Here is a 14,385-nt window from a genome sequence, read left to right as displayed (position 1 = left end):
CGATTGCAGCTGGTTGCCGTCTAACTGTCCTCTTATAGGACGACGACGCTGTACTTTTGTTATGTACGGCCAGTGGCCTACAGCCTCTCCTAGATTGGTTTGTCACCTTCATGGATGGGCTTGATCTCACCACCAATTACTCTAAATCCCATGTTATGGTGGTGGGCCCAAGGAATACTAGATCTAAACGTTTCTTGATTAGGGGCCTTCTCATTTCAGGGGTGTTCCATTTTTCATATTTAGGGATTCTACTAGACTCTAGACTTTCCTGATAACCTTTGCTAAAGAAAAACACTGTCAGGTTTAAGTCAGCTGTTAATGGTGTCAGTGTCTTGGCTAGGCGCTTGAGACATACTCCTGTGGAGACAACGTTAAGAGTTTTCAGGGCCAAGTGTGTCACGATGGCCTGTTATGGATGTGACATCTGTGATTATATGTCCTCCTCTCAGCATCAGTTCGTTGAGAATTCCTTCTTGAAAGGTCTTCTCAAAATCCCTCAGAGCACACCCTCTGAGATGCTTCATGAGGAAGTGGGTCTGGGGTACATGTCTGACCAGACTGAACTGCGTCCTGTATTACTCTGGCTGTCCATCTGGCTGAAGGAAGACCTGTTTCTTACCAGGCTCATCCTTCGTGACTGCTTGGCCCTTGACGGCATGTCTCGTATTCCGTCGTCTCATACATCAAGAATACCTTAACTTCTTTGGGCTGTCCCAAACCTTTTGCAGAAAGGAAGCGTATAGCAAGGAGGGATATTTCATGGCTAAAGAAGTCTTTTTTTACAGCAGCGGAACAAGATGCCATGGCCCTACAAGTGCACTATGTGCTATCTTGTCATGGTGAAAACTGTTCCGGAATGGAGTCCTACCTGACCCTTGAGAGTTCCAACTTCCAAAGTAGGGTGCTTAACTATTTTAGATTTAACTTGTTTTATTTACTCTTGTTGCCTAAGGGGTCCCGGTTTAAAGTTGAGGACCTTCTGGCACGTCCTTTTGATGATGTGTTTCTCCCAGACACTTGTCACATCGTCATGATATGCCCAAGGTTCAAATATCTTTGGCACCAGTTCATTTGTCCACTCCTTTCGCCTATGAATGTGAAGCAAGTGAGGCCTGCATTTCTTTTTTTCTCCCAGCTGCTAAAATTACCCACTATCTTCTATTTTCTGATTCGTTGTTTATCTGGAGTGTTGCATGAGCGATGAATTTTAGCATATGTTTTTTGCGGGTTCTAGTCCCTATTTTAGTTTACATGCTCTGATTCTAAATTTGTTTTTAGCTTCTTAAAGTGTATTATCTTTTTTTACCGCTTTACATACAATATTTGGATGTTGTTGTGGATGGGATTCAGAATGTTTTTTATCATGTATACTTTTGTAATTTCACGGAAATCAAATAAAGTTTATATTTAGTTCAGTTCAGTTTTGACTTCAGTGCAACATATCTCATCAACCTTATCCCTGAATGATTTTCCAAAATGGAGTTCTGATGCTAGAAGATAATTTAAAACATTGGGCAATTGAAATTTCTGAAGAACGTACATTGTCAGGTGAATCATGAGTTGGAACGTGTTCTGGAGCATGGGCAACATTCTTTGCAGGTAGGACACAAGGTAAATTGTTCTTCTCTTCATCTCGTGAATCACAATAACATAACTGAATCAATAGTTTTCTGTACAATTTGCCCTGAAGACATCATTCTCAGTACTAATACCATAATGGTCACATTTGGCGAGAAGTCTGATACTGGTGATAATCAAAAATGGAGGAGAAAGGAGTATTCAGGGATACAAACACCCAATTTCCAATGGAAAATCAATAATCATGAAAGAGTGGAGTTCCAAAAATACCTATGTGAACCAAGACTTTCAAGAAGCTTTTTAAGAGACCCTTACCCACTAGAATCAAGTAGTGGTATTCCTCATCATCGGGTCGACACTCTAGACACATAAGGTGTTGGAGTGGGCTCTACCTACTAAGGGAGGGAGCACTTCTAAATGCGAGGCGTAGGGGATCTGTGCATAATATCATTAAAATTACTGCTAATTCCACTTGAAATGGTGTTGGAATGGGGCAGGGTTCTGGTACCCATTCCCACTTGGCGTCTGCAGCCCCTCCTCCTTGAAGATGCTGTATTTAGGGACATTCTTGGTACGACCAGTGACACTCACTTTGCTAAGAATAAGGGCACGGCCTCCACGCTGCATATATAATGGAAGGCATTTAAAGTAGTAATTAGAGGAACATCTATAGCCATAGCCACGAGTGCCAGACAGTTGGTAGTCTGAGAATTACAACACACAGGGGCATATTTATATTCTGTTTGTGCCAAATATGCATCTTTGACGCACAATCAGCGCAAACCGTGCACCATATTTAAACATTGACGCCCGCAAACACCAAAATTCCGCCGTGTGCGTCATTTTCTAGATGCGGGAAACCGCCTTGCGTTAATGACATGCAAGGTAGGCTTCCCCGTCCAAAAAATGACATAAACTCCCATGCGCCTTATTTATGCTACCACGCAAAAATGACGCACAGCCGGGAGGCGGAGTCTGAAAATGATGCACAGCCCGATTTGCAGCAAAAAATAACGTCTTGGTCAGGGCAGGCATTAAAATGGGGCAAACTCACCTGTACTGAATGAAAACGCACAGAAGCAACAGCAGAGCTCCAAAAGGAAGACATGGAGGTGCTTTTCATCCAGCATGCACGCAGACGCAGAGCACAGGACCAACAACAGCAGCTTCCACAACACCAGCAGGGGCCCCAAAGGCAACGCAGAAGACAGGAGAGGATATTCCGCACCAGGACAACCCTTCTGGGACTCCGCCAACAAGACATAATTCAGAGGTACAGGCTCAACTGGCAAGCCATTCAGCAGCTGCTGCGCAACACTGAGCCACAATTGGCACCCAGCTTGCAGACACCCCGCACCATTCCACCAGAAACCAAGCTGCTAGCTGTACTCCACATGTTGGCAAAGGGCTCCTTTCAAACCACTGATGCGCTGGTTGCTGGAATCCCACAGCCATCATTCTCTACCTTCCTACCTAATGTACTGGATGCTATCATCTCCCTCACACCCCGCCACATCAGCTTCCCCAACACACAGCAGGAGCAGCAGGAGACAAAACAGGGGTTTGACCAAATTAATGGCTTCCCACACGCCCTTGGTGCCATTGACTGCACACATGTACGCCTTGTGCCACCTGCTGCAACCGAACATCTATACCACAACAGGAAGCACACACACTCCATCGATGTGCAGGCCATTGTCAATCACCGGGGTTTGATCACCAACATCGTGGCAAAGTATCCTGGGAGTGTACATGATTCATTCATCTTCCATCATTGCACCATCAATCAAAACTTCCAGGATGGACGATATGGAAATGGCCTACTTGTTGGTAAGTACAGAAACCCAGTTATATACACACAGCACAGCAACCCTCTAGGACACACAACACATACACCACAACATCAACACGTGGACAGGAAGACAATGAGGGTGTAACACCGCTAGGCATGTTTGATATCCTCATCCAATGGGATACACACCTATGGACAAATGACAGTTCCACATTACAACATATGCCACTCCACAGACACAAGGGGACAATTTAAAACAACACAATGACAAAGACTTGGCCCCAACTGGCAGCACAATTTTGAAGATTAATCTTTCAATATCACATCAATAACACTCAATCAAACACCCTTCCAACCAATAAGTACTGTGTAAGGGGTGTGTAATGTGCTTTGTTGCAGGTCAAACACCATGACACACATAGCAGGATGATGACTACAATGAAGGCCACATACAATCATTGAGGCTGTACCAATATCTCACATCACTCCTGCTCTCACATTGCCCACTACCAATAAGCAAGTGGACTGTGCGAAGAACACATATTGATCGGACAGTATTGATAGTGCACATTCCTGCACATATGCATTGGAACAAATTAACACACACACAACATATGTACAGGGATATGGACCTTCTGAAACTCAAAATGACAACCTCACAACCAAGTTAGCCATCTGTACTAGAACATGTTCAGTAGTATAGGTACACATTACAACCTGAGTCGACTTGGTAAGGGCAGAGATATAGGTCTGCAGTGAACTTGTCACACATGTGAAATTAGTGCATAGTCATTTGTCAACATGTCAGTGCTGACAACGTACGGAGATGTGTTGTACATTGTCACCTTGCCAAATCTAAGGGTCTCACTGATGGTAAAATAATTCTATTGCATATGTGAAATTGGATGGGATGTCCAGGGTATACAGTATAGATGCAACCGTGTTACCACCACTGTGGAATTGAGAGAACCTTTGGCATCCTGAAGTCAAGATTCAGGTGCCTCGACATCACCAGAGGCAGCCTCCTATACTCACCAGAAATGGTGTGCAAAATAATTTTGACCTGTGCCATCCTGCACAACATATGTGTAAGAAGGAAAATTCCCCTATATGAACCCGACCCACAAATGCCTGAAGAGGAGAAAGAGGAGGATTCTGTCCCTCAACATGAGGTGGACCATGCAAACACAGCTGCAGGATTGCATCGGAGACAACATATTGTCCACCATTTCTTTTAACTCTACTCATCCATCACCACTGTCTTACCATATGTCAATAAGCACCTATACGATTCACTATATCATGGTCTGGATAATAAGTTTTGCATAACATTATCTCTAACTGTCAGAATCAGAGTGTAGCCTCATAAAGCATTGCTGAAATACAGATTAGGACACAGAAAAATCCAAATCTATTTTTATGCATATGAATGTACAGCCTAATACACACACACTGTAAATGACATATATCCTGTATATTTCACATTTGAAGGGTAATAGCAGAGGACCACACCTATTTCACACATACATGTTGGCAACATGGTTCATCGCAGCTAAAGACACAGCTAAGACACCATCAGTCAATAAGGGAAAAAAATGCCTCATACATGAGACAGTGGATGTGCTATTGCATTGATGACCAGACCCTTGACAGCAGTAAGTCTTACATCATCTATCTTTGCAAGGACTATGTGTGACAAGATTTCCACATAAGCAGCAAATTGATAGCACTAGTGCCCCAGGTATGACTAGCATTGCTCACAAGACATCCCCTGCACATGGCAGCCCCTGTCCTAAGTCCAGCCACACCCATGTTCCCTGTCTCAGCCCACCCTTCTTTAGAGGTCCCTGGAATGGGAATATGTGTACCCAGATAATCCCTCCTCTACACACACCCAGACTCACAATGTGAATCCAGTGTGCTTCCCTCTTTAGTATGGTATACCATAGTCATTGTACTTCTGTCTGCATGGACGTCAGGTTAAATAATACACTGCCTTGTAGTCTGTAGGACCTGTAATCACCTGTACGTTGCTTCCCATGTGAAAAGTACTGTTGGCCCTTTGAACTTGAATCTCACCTACAGGACTTGTGAGAGACTGAAGCTGCACACACCTGTGAGCACCTCCATGCAGACCAGCCATTTGAACATGCACTGCCCTTGCAGCTGCCTGGAACAGCATATAAGCTGCCATTTTATCTATAACACTGTTATGCATTGCTGTAAAAATCAGCTGTGTAACGCAGCCCTTGGGTTAATGTGTTACGTTTCAACACACAGGAGAAACACAGTTTTCAGTTTCCACAGTGTTCCACCTTTGACCAGTCTCAGTCTGACCACTGTGTATTTGCCTTGTGAAATTTTCAGATCCTGATTGAACCTGCATCCTGTTAGCCTGACTGGTTCCTGTCTTTGCGTTACCTTAAAGGTTCCATGTGGCTACATTTGTATCATAGTTGCTTTCCCAGCCCTCACTTTCCTCCTGGGGTATTGTGTCAGGTGGGTCTACAATGCATACTCAAATACAATGTATGGCATAATCAGTTTATTTATCGTACCATGGGGGCAGAACTTGTCTCCAAATAGCCGAATCATGGTCTATCCCTTGTCTGGGTTTCATGTATGCATGAGTGACAAATAGTGACAGTGTACCATGGCTGTATGCATGGATTGGGTATGGTGCCTCCAGCACAACAAACAATGTCAGATAATGTCCATGAAATGTCAACACATGTTAGGACCCTGACAGTCCACACGCCGATTCACATTGCCCCCAACATATTGATGGGGCTTGCGTGGTGAATAGCTGTGAGATTAATCAGCACAGAGGCACTGATGTTCCCAGATGCAGTGGGAATTTTAGAGGCCAACCTGTGTACAAATGTTGTGAGGACACCTGCCGGTATAAGAATCCTGAGACATTAACTTTGTCAGCACTCCAAGCACCAAGGTTGCCCTGTTGTCAGTCTCATAACACGTCTGTAGTGACAGAGCTGCACTATCCCGATGTGTGTTCTCAATTCCTCATTGGCTTTCCTTCAATTGATCTGCGAAGGATACTTTGTAGATGCAGGAAATGGCTCCACAGACTCATGACTAGACCTGCACATAACTGTGCCAACATAGACCCCAGTAATGATACAGGTTAAGCATTGGCTCACACACATGAACCAGACACCTCTGTGCATTTTACCACTGGAAATATGTGAACACGTGCTGCTTGGTCTGCTGGTCCTCCACTGCCACAGGAGAGACATGGCTCATTTATATGACTCCAACAGTGGCGTAACATTACATTTGTGTATTATTATTTTTGGGACTTGGTGTCACAAACACAGTACTAACATAGCATTATCCCATGCCTGACTCATGGTGGGTAAACAAACAAGTGCCTAGGAAGTAGTATCCAACATTCCAGGACATGTGATGGCTAAGTTTTGGAACATTGCCATGAACAACCGTCTGCTACCTATCCTGTGCATGCTTTGTCATTGGTGGTGCTTATGTTCCAAAAAACCTAGGAAGTGCACACAGCAGTTGTTGCTACGTGTATGACTAACACATGTCCTCTCTCATTTCCACACTGAACAGCATCTGAGGGTTGGACACATTGACTCCACATGCATACAAGCAGATTTGCTAAAATGCATCTTGTGATGGTCACACAGTGGGACAACAACAATAGTAGTAGCCAAATCACACACATTGACCCATAGGCATTGAGTTACTGTATTGAGTTGCGTCACCTTGCTATCCTCTCTTGACGCAAAACATGCCCAAACTGGGTAATACCTAATTGTATCCCACACGTTTGGCCATCTATTGAGTCAGTGAAGAGTGCAAATCCGGTACAACAAATAGAGGATCATGGTCCGCAGTAGTATGATCTGTCACATGTGCCCATACACCGTAATGCCCAATGTGGGTGCAATCAGCCGATCTCTGTATTGTCACAACTGTCATGTACTAATACAAATAAGAAATTACCCAAACCCAGTTAAAGACAGAAATTGTGATGCGTATTTGTGGAAATATGCAGCACATTGCTATGAAACATCCATTGGCCCTGAGCGGTAATTCCCACACTGTACCCCCTGAAATTGGTTAAATATGAAACATATTTCAAAATATGGATGTGGGGTTATTTCTAAGCATGTGCGTGAAAAAAAAATGATGCACGGACAGTAAGCGTCATAATATTTTGATGCATAACAATAAAAACGCACCGCATTTGAGGCAGGAAGTGATGTAATAGGATATCCTGTTTACAGAATTGGTACAGTGTCTGTACTTTCACTTTGCAGTCTGTGATATTTCCTGACTGTGTGGCTGTGTTTTGAGTTGTCTCTCTGTGCATTTTGTGAATTTGTCTCCAGTGTGCTCTTTAAATTGTCTTTTTGTGTTTCATAACTGTCTGTGGTATCCTGTGTTAGTGTTTTTTTGGTCATTTGTGGTGTGAACATTTGTCTTTGTTGTGTTGGGAGTCTGTTGTGGGTAGTGTTAGTTTGGGGATAGTTGGGCTGTGTTCTTAGTTATTTTGCATTTCCCTGTCCTATTTTCCCTCTATTCTCCTCTTTACCCCTTTATTCCCTTTTTTTGGTGCAAGCATGTTGGGTAGGCCTTGTCTTGGCAGGATGGGAGAGGAGGAGCTGGGAGGCTTTATTTGGCTGGTGTGCCACTTCCTACCCTTAATGGTAGAGGCAGGTGGTTGTGTGATACAGGGCTATCACACAGAGGCAAGGAGGCTCCAGTGGGCAAAGGTGTTGTACCATCTCAAGAGAATCTACAACACACCACACAATGACCACCAGCTGAAGCACCGCTGGGCTGACCTTGTTGCCAGGGAGCAAGACCTGCTGGACCACCTGGGGATTGTGATTAATGGCCCTGTTGGTGAGTACAAATCAGAATAATGTGCACATTTAAATGTTCTGTAGTGACAGTAGCTGATTTGTTTCTATGCTGCAGGCAAAGTTTTTGAACATGTGGAATGCTAGTTAAACATATAGGGCCATATTTCTACTTTATTAGCACCGCATTTGCTTCATCTTTTGAAGCAAGAGCGGCGCAAACTTACAAAATACAATTGTATTTTGTAAGTTTGCGCCGCCTTTGTGTCAAAAAGCAGCACAAATGCGGTGGAAAAAATGTATAAATATGGGCCACAGTTGCCTGTGAGATATACAATATTTCCTACACATTACCGTCATTTGTTGATGCAGCAGCTAGACTAACTTTCAAAACACAACAGGAGCCTGTAAATTAGTGCTGACTTCACGTCAATTGATGATGCCAATGTGGCTCTAACTTATGTTTCATGCATGGTCTGTGAGTGTATCAAGAAACACATGTTTTAAATCCCGATTTTTACAGGTTATAGAGTGTTCCTCAATGTTTTGTGATGCATGTCTGAACTGGATTCTGACACATACGTAACAAGTTATAGCTGATCTCAGGTAATATCTTAGACTGATATTTGGAGTTTGCAGTGCCATATTTAAATTAGGGATGGATGGCAAAAGGTATGCACATGGGTTCATGTCTCTATGGTTGGTGCAACTTACCATAGCTGTGGCACATCAAATGAGGAAAATTTAACAAATTGAGGGCTAACAACTGTCCCTGGACCTCTGTACATTGTACCTGTATGTCTTGTATTGGTCTTAGTCATAATGTCTGGGTGACTGGTATTGCAGTCCTCCCAGAAAATGGCTTGGCATGTCTCTCATGGATACACATGATGAGAGGAATACACTCCATGAATTAGTCTGCTAACTAATGAAGGAGCATGTTTGCCACCACATGATAGGGCCACTGCATGTGTACAGATATGTGTGTCTCACTCACTGGAGTCCCCAGGTCTGTACATGTTTGTAGTGGTATGTAGGATGCAGTATCATCATGTCTGAGAGGCTTGACTTTCTGAGTTAATATTACACATAGTATTTGTGCACTGTACAACACTTCCAAATACAGACATTGAGCACATTTATCCCTTCCATGCCTTACAGGTAGACCTGCACCCTACACTATAAGAGAGGTGGCTCGATTTGTCGACCCAGACATCTCCAGTACGTTTTGATATTTCTGTTCTGTGTTGTGTTTGCTGATGATGTGTGATTGACCCCTGTGTGTTGGACACATAGCAAGGTATGATGCGCTGGTCAATGATAGGTTTTGTTCCTTGAGTGGAGTATCATTTTTTCCCCATCTTTGAGTTCGCCAATCATTAGCCTATTGTCATAATTTGGGATTGTAGGATCAGTCCTGTAGGCACGGCAATGTGAATAGGGATGAGTTATGTGGACAAAACTTAAAATCAGAAAATGTAGCAGTGGACCACCTTAGTGATTTAGTCAGCAAGTCAGACCCTGATTCTCCCAGAATAGGGATGCCAAAGTCTTACCCACAGACTTCAGCTTCCCTATTCACTAATGAACATGTTTGACTGTATGTTTAACTTTCTAGCAGCATGTAGTTCCACATGTTGTGCTACGAGTATGAGGCACTTGAGTACAATGGCCTAGGTGTGCATGCAGCTCATGGCCAGAGGTGTGCTTGCATCTGTCTGCTTGTTGTAAGTCATGGGTTACTGGTAAGAAATGATGTTGACAATGGTCTGCATTTCCAAAGATAAATGTTGATGGGATTGTCCAAGGTTTGGGTGTATCCTAGTTGGACTTCCTCCTTCACTGTAGTGTGCTGGCCAAACCCATGTACAGCTGTCCAAAGCTTCCTTGGTGTCCTTGTTGTTTGAAATTATTTGTTGCTTGTCCACCCCCCCCCCCCTTTCAGGCACAGACATAGGGTTGTGAATAGTGTACCTAGGACTGATGATCCAAGTTTAGTACACAGACATGTAAATCTGTGAATCACTTGTCCAAACCTAGGATATCCACTAATGATTAGCAACTGCATTCTATCCTGGCAATTCCATTTACAACTCGCAGATATTGTGACCCTAGATTGTCATCAAGAACATAGTAATTTGTTGGCCTGTCAGGGGTGGAGGATTTGCAGCATGATTTTTACCTGACACATGGCTGAACAATGATGCCAAAGTCAATCTAGTTGTTACCCATCTTTTAGGGTTTTGCTGTGGTGTTTGATGATAGGACATGTGTAGGCTGGCTTGGCATGTACTGCCTCAGGGACAATCAGTGATCTGTATGATGATATGGGCTGTTTCAGGTACATTATACGTATTGTCTGATTTACTTCTGGAGCCATTTCACACAATGAAGTACCTAATGTTTGGTTTTCTATTTGTCTTAACAGCTGCCAATGGCTCCCATCCAGATTCGAGAGTTTCAGCGCAGGGCGATGCATTACCGCCACATTCTGGATGTGGAGCCTGGGTTCCGCAACATGGTAAGGCGTTATCGCCATGAAAGAGCCTCCGGAGTGTGGAGGGTATTTGCCCAAGGGGGCCCCTTCCGTGTCCACTACAGCCACCACCACCACTACCACCAAAGTGGCATCAACATTAGCAGGCACCTTTGCTGGACCATCAACATCCACAGCTCCAGGACCTGTCACAGCACCACCTGCACCTCCTCCTACAGACATGGCACCGACAAGGGCCCATTCTTCCTCCACTGGCACCCAGGCCACCCCTGCTGCAGTCATAGACTCTGCAGCTTTTCACCAGATGCAACGGAACTTGGACAGTGTGTTGCGGAAAAGGACCAGGCTGCAGAAGGAGGTGGCACAAGTGAATCGGAGGGTGCGTGCCATCAAAAAGACCCTGTGAAGGGCCAACTTGTAGACCTTATACTCAGCCATGATTCCCTCCCCTCCCTCCTCGTTCCTGCTTCTTTAAATTAGTGGGTTTAGGGGGCTTAGTGTTAGGTTAGTATAGGCTGTTAATTTAGTTAGTAGTAGTGGGTGGGGGTATCATACTTTTTAAAACTGTTTTTTATTATGTCTGTGGGTGGAGGACTATGTTGGGGTTTTGGTGTTTAAAAAAATATATATAATATTTAAAATATATATATATATATATATATTTGTTTAGTATAAGATAGTATGTGTTTAGGTTAGTACATGTTGTCCTCCCTGTGTCCAGTCTTATAAGGGGGGTTGATGTTTAGATCGTTTCGTTAAATGTGATAAGTAAGTTTAGCTTAAGTTAGTTAGGGACAGTTGTGGGTAATGTGCAGTTAGAGTAGTTTAGGTTAGGTAACATGTTTCCCCTGGTTTTAGCTTCTGTTTTTACTGTTTAATAAATATCTAGGTAACCCTTTACAGTATGTGTCAAATGCTTGTAGATCAGGGCCTTGGCATGAGTGAACAGTGTCTCTTTTTTATTAGCTTTTGTGTCCCATGCTACAACCAAATCCCAACTGAGCTATTACATTGGCAGCTACACCAAAGCTACTTAGCTAAGATTCGGCCATCCATTGCACCCACCACTCACGGTTACTATGGATCCCAAAGTGTGGTTAATTTGTGATGTATGTTTTCAATGTCACATACTTTGCTACCAGATTTGGTATTGAGGACACTGTGTTAAGTCTGCCTGCAGCCTGATGTCCAAGCGAATCCTTATAAGGTGAGTGGTAGTATGTTCTCATGTAGTATGGTATACATAACTCACACCTGTCATTTGTTACAATGTTCAGCCCAATGACTTATTTGTACGGAAACTCATACACATCCATTCATGCTGTATGGTGTGTGTTAGGTAAAAAGTGGGGCAAATGTCACATACATAAGTTTTGGCTTGCAGAAAAAATTGAAGGCACTATTTTCTGGCTTAGACATCCCTTGAGGAAGCTTTATTCTGTCCAACACAGCATTATGGTGTATAGTTTCTATTTTCCTCTGAAATAATCCTCAGGAAGGGCAGATGATGGTACAATCCAGACCACTGTGCATAGTTATAAGCCAACATTCATTCAGGTCAGGTGTACTGACAATCAATAATCATTGACCTGAGGTAAACATCCCGGATGGCCATCACGGTTGATGTGTCACGTTAGACAGAGATAAAGTTGTTGTGTAAGTACTATTTATTTTAAAGTGCTGTAGTGCTATATGTACATTGTCCATGATTGTGAGTCCATTAGTGTGACATCTTCCATTGTGATCCTACACAAGTGCAAAAGGGCATGTCATTGGACATGCTGGGGTGAAGTGTCAGACAGTGCAGAGGGGCAGGATTTGCCAGTGAGGTAGTGAGAGACAATCATAGGACAGGGTGACATGATAAATAGTGGGCTGAAGAACAGTGCTTGAGTACAGTTGTTGCAAGACTAGTATGTTACAAAGCACAGGACCTTGGTAATAGGTGGCCATGTGGCAGGGACTAGTGCTACCGGGTACTCTTACGAGTGAAGGTGATCTATTCCACGTCTTCATCTCCTGATGTGTGTGTTGTCTCCTCCGCCCTTGGTGGTGGTGGTTGTGAAGGGGCAACACACACCTCAGTCTTTGAAGACGTGGAGTGAGACATCCCGGTAGCTGCCAACTGTGGGGCTCTTAAGGGCAGTACTGCAGCAAGGAGGAGCTGCTGGTTCTTAAGAATAGCAGCCACATCACGTTGGTAGGCAGCCAGGTCGGCCCTGAGGGGTTCAATACTGCATTCGTGCACGCATTGACAGGATTGTTGTTGTAGGTGTTGGGTCAACTCTATTACAGCTGTGCTGATTTCCTTCAACCTTTTTTCAAGTTCCTGCAAGATTTTTGTTCGCCCTTGCATAGCTGCTGCCTGTTGACATCATGCACAAACGCACCCCCTCGAGGCTGGCTGCCATAGTATGCATCCCCACCGCACCTCCTTGGCCAGCTCCCGCTGTACTCCAACTACAGTTCACTCAAAGCTGGTGCCAGGGTCGTCAGAGTCCTCAGCTGTGTTGGAGCTGGCAGGTCGTACAATTGGGGTGGTGGGTGGGTCCTCTGTGATGGCTGCTAGTTCTGTGCTCCTCCTTGTGACTAAAGGTGGGGTCTGGAGGGTTCCGAGGACATCTTGGAGGGTTTGCTGGCTGATGTTTGTCAGCTCATCATCCATGTCATCAGGGTAGTCCTGGACAGGCATATCCGCAGGAGAGCCATCGTCCTCTGCAATGAGATATGGTACAATTAGTGTGTCTGTGTTGTGGCATTTGTAATGTGACATGCCTGCCTTCCGATTATTTTTACATTGTGATCTTGGTTCCTGTTAATTGTTCCTGTCTTTAAAATTAACATTCTCCCAGGCCTATGCCCCACCTGCATGCCACATGTATTGTGGTCAGTTTGTGGACTGTCAGCATCACATCCTTTAGGTGTAGGTTCAGTCAAAATTGTGAATTGCCACCTTCTTGTCCTACTCAACCCTCCGTCTACTTCCATTCTCATGGTGAGGCCTTTCACTGGCTGTGGGTGTTCTGATGGCACTAGCACCACACTTAACAATCTGGAACTGCCCCAGTCTCTGATCTTTCACATCCACCTATATGTTGTTGAGATCTAGCATATACTATGTATAGCATTGTTGTGGCACGATATGGATGTCAGCATTGGTAATGTGTACTGCTGATGTTGGGGAATGTGTGGTACATTGGATTGCACTGATTGTCCTAGCAGTGTTCCTTTTCCTCCTCTGACTGTGCAGGTGTATCTCTGTAACCAGTTACACGTGTCCTCCCCCTCAATGCTGTTGTGTGAGCAGTATGACATTTGGGATGTTGCATGGTGTCATTGGAGTTATTGTGACCCAGGCACACGGTGGACACTGACATATGCAGCATGGGTATGACATTAGTGCTGTGTACCTCATAATGTTTATGACAATGGCTGATGTTTGTAGCAACTATGGACAATCACTTTTGACAGGATTGGAAAATTTGTATTGATTTCAGAGGATTGATAAAGTTGTCATCCTGAACCCTCGAATTTGTGTGTGATTGATCCATGGGGACGTTACTGCTACTTGACCTGCACACACAGCAGAGGTGGTAGTGGCAACTGTTGTCAGTGTTACATTCCACTTGCAGATATGGCCAGAGGTTGTTAATTGGGCCCTAGTTAAT

General features: G+C 44.1%; 1 pseudogene; it reads left to right on the top strand.

Annotated features, from left to right (window-relative positions):
* Positions 1-856: 856 nt before the first annotated feature.
* The window catches only part of LOC138267116 (cytochrome P450 2J2-like), a 65,370-nt pseudogene continuing 51,841 nt past the window's right edge, over positions 857-14,385 (top strand).

The sequence above is a fragment of the Pleurodeles waltl genome, chromosome 12 (assembly GCF_031143425.1).
Source record: "Pleurodeles waltl isolate 20211129_DDA chromosome 12, aPleWal1.hap1.20221129, whole genome shotgun sequence".
Lineage (NCBI taxonomy): Eukaryota > Metazoa > Chordata > Amphibia > Caudata > Salamandridae > Pleurodeles > Pleurodeles waltl.
Note: the sequence above shows the minus strand (reverse complement) of the source record. Positions and strands in the feature narration are given on the sequence as shown.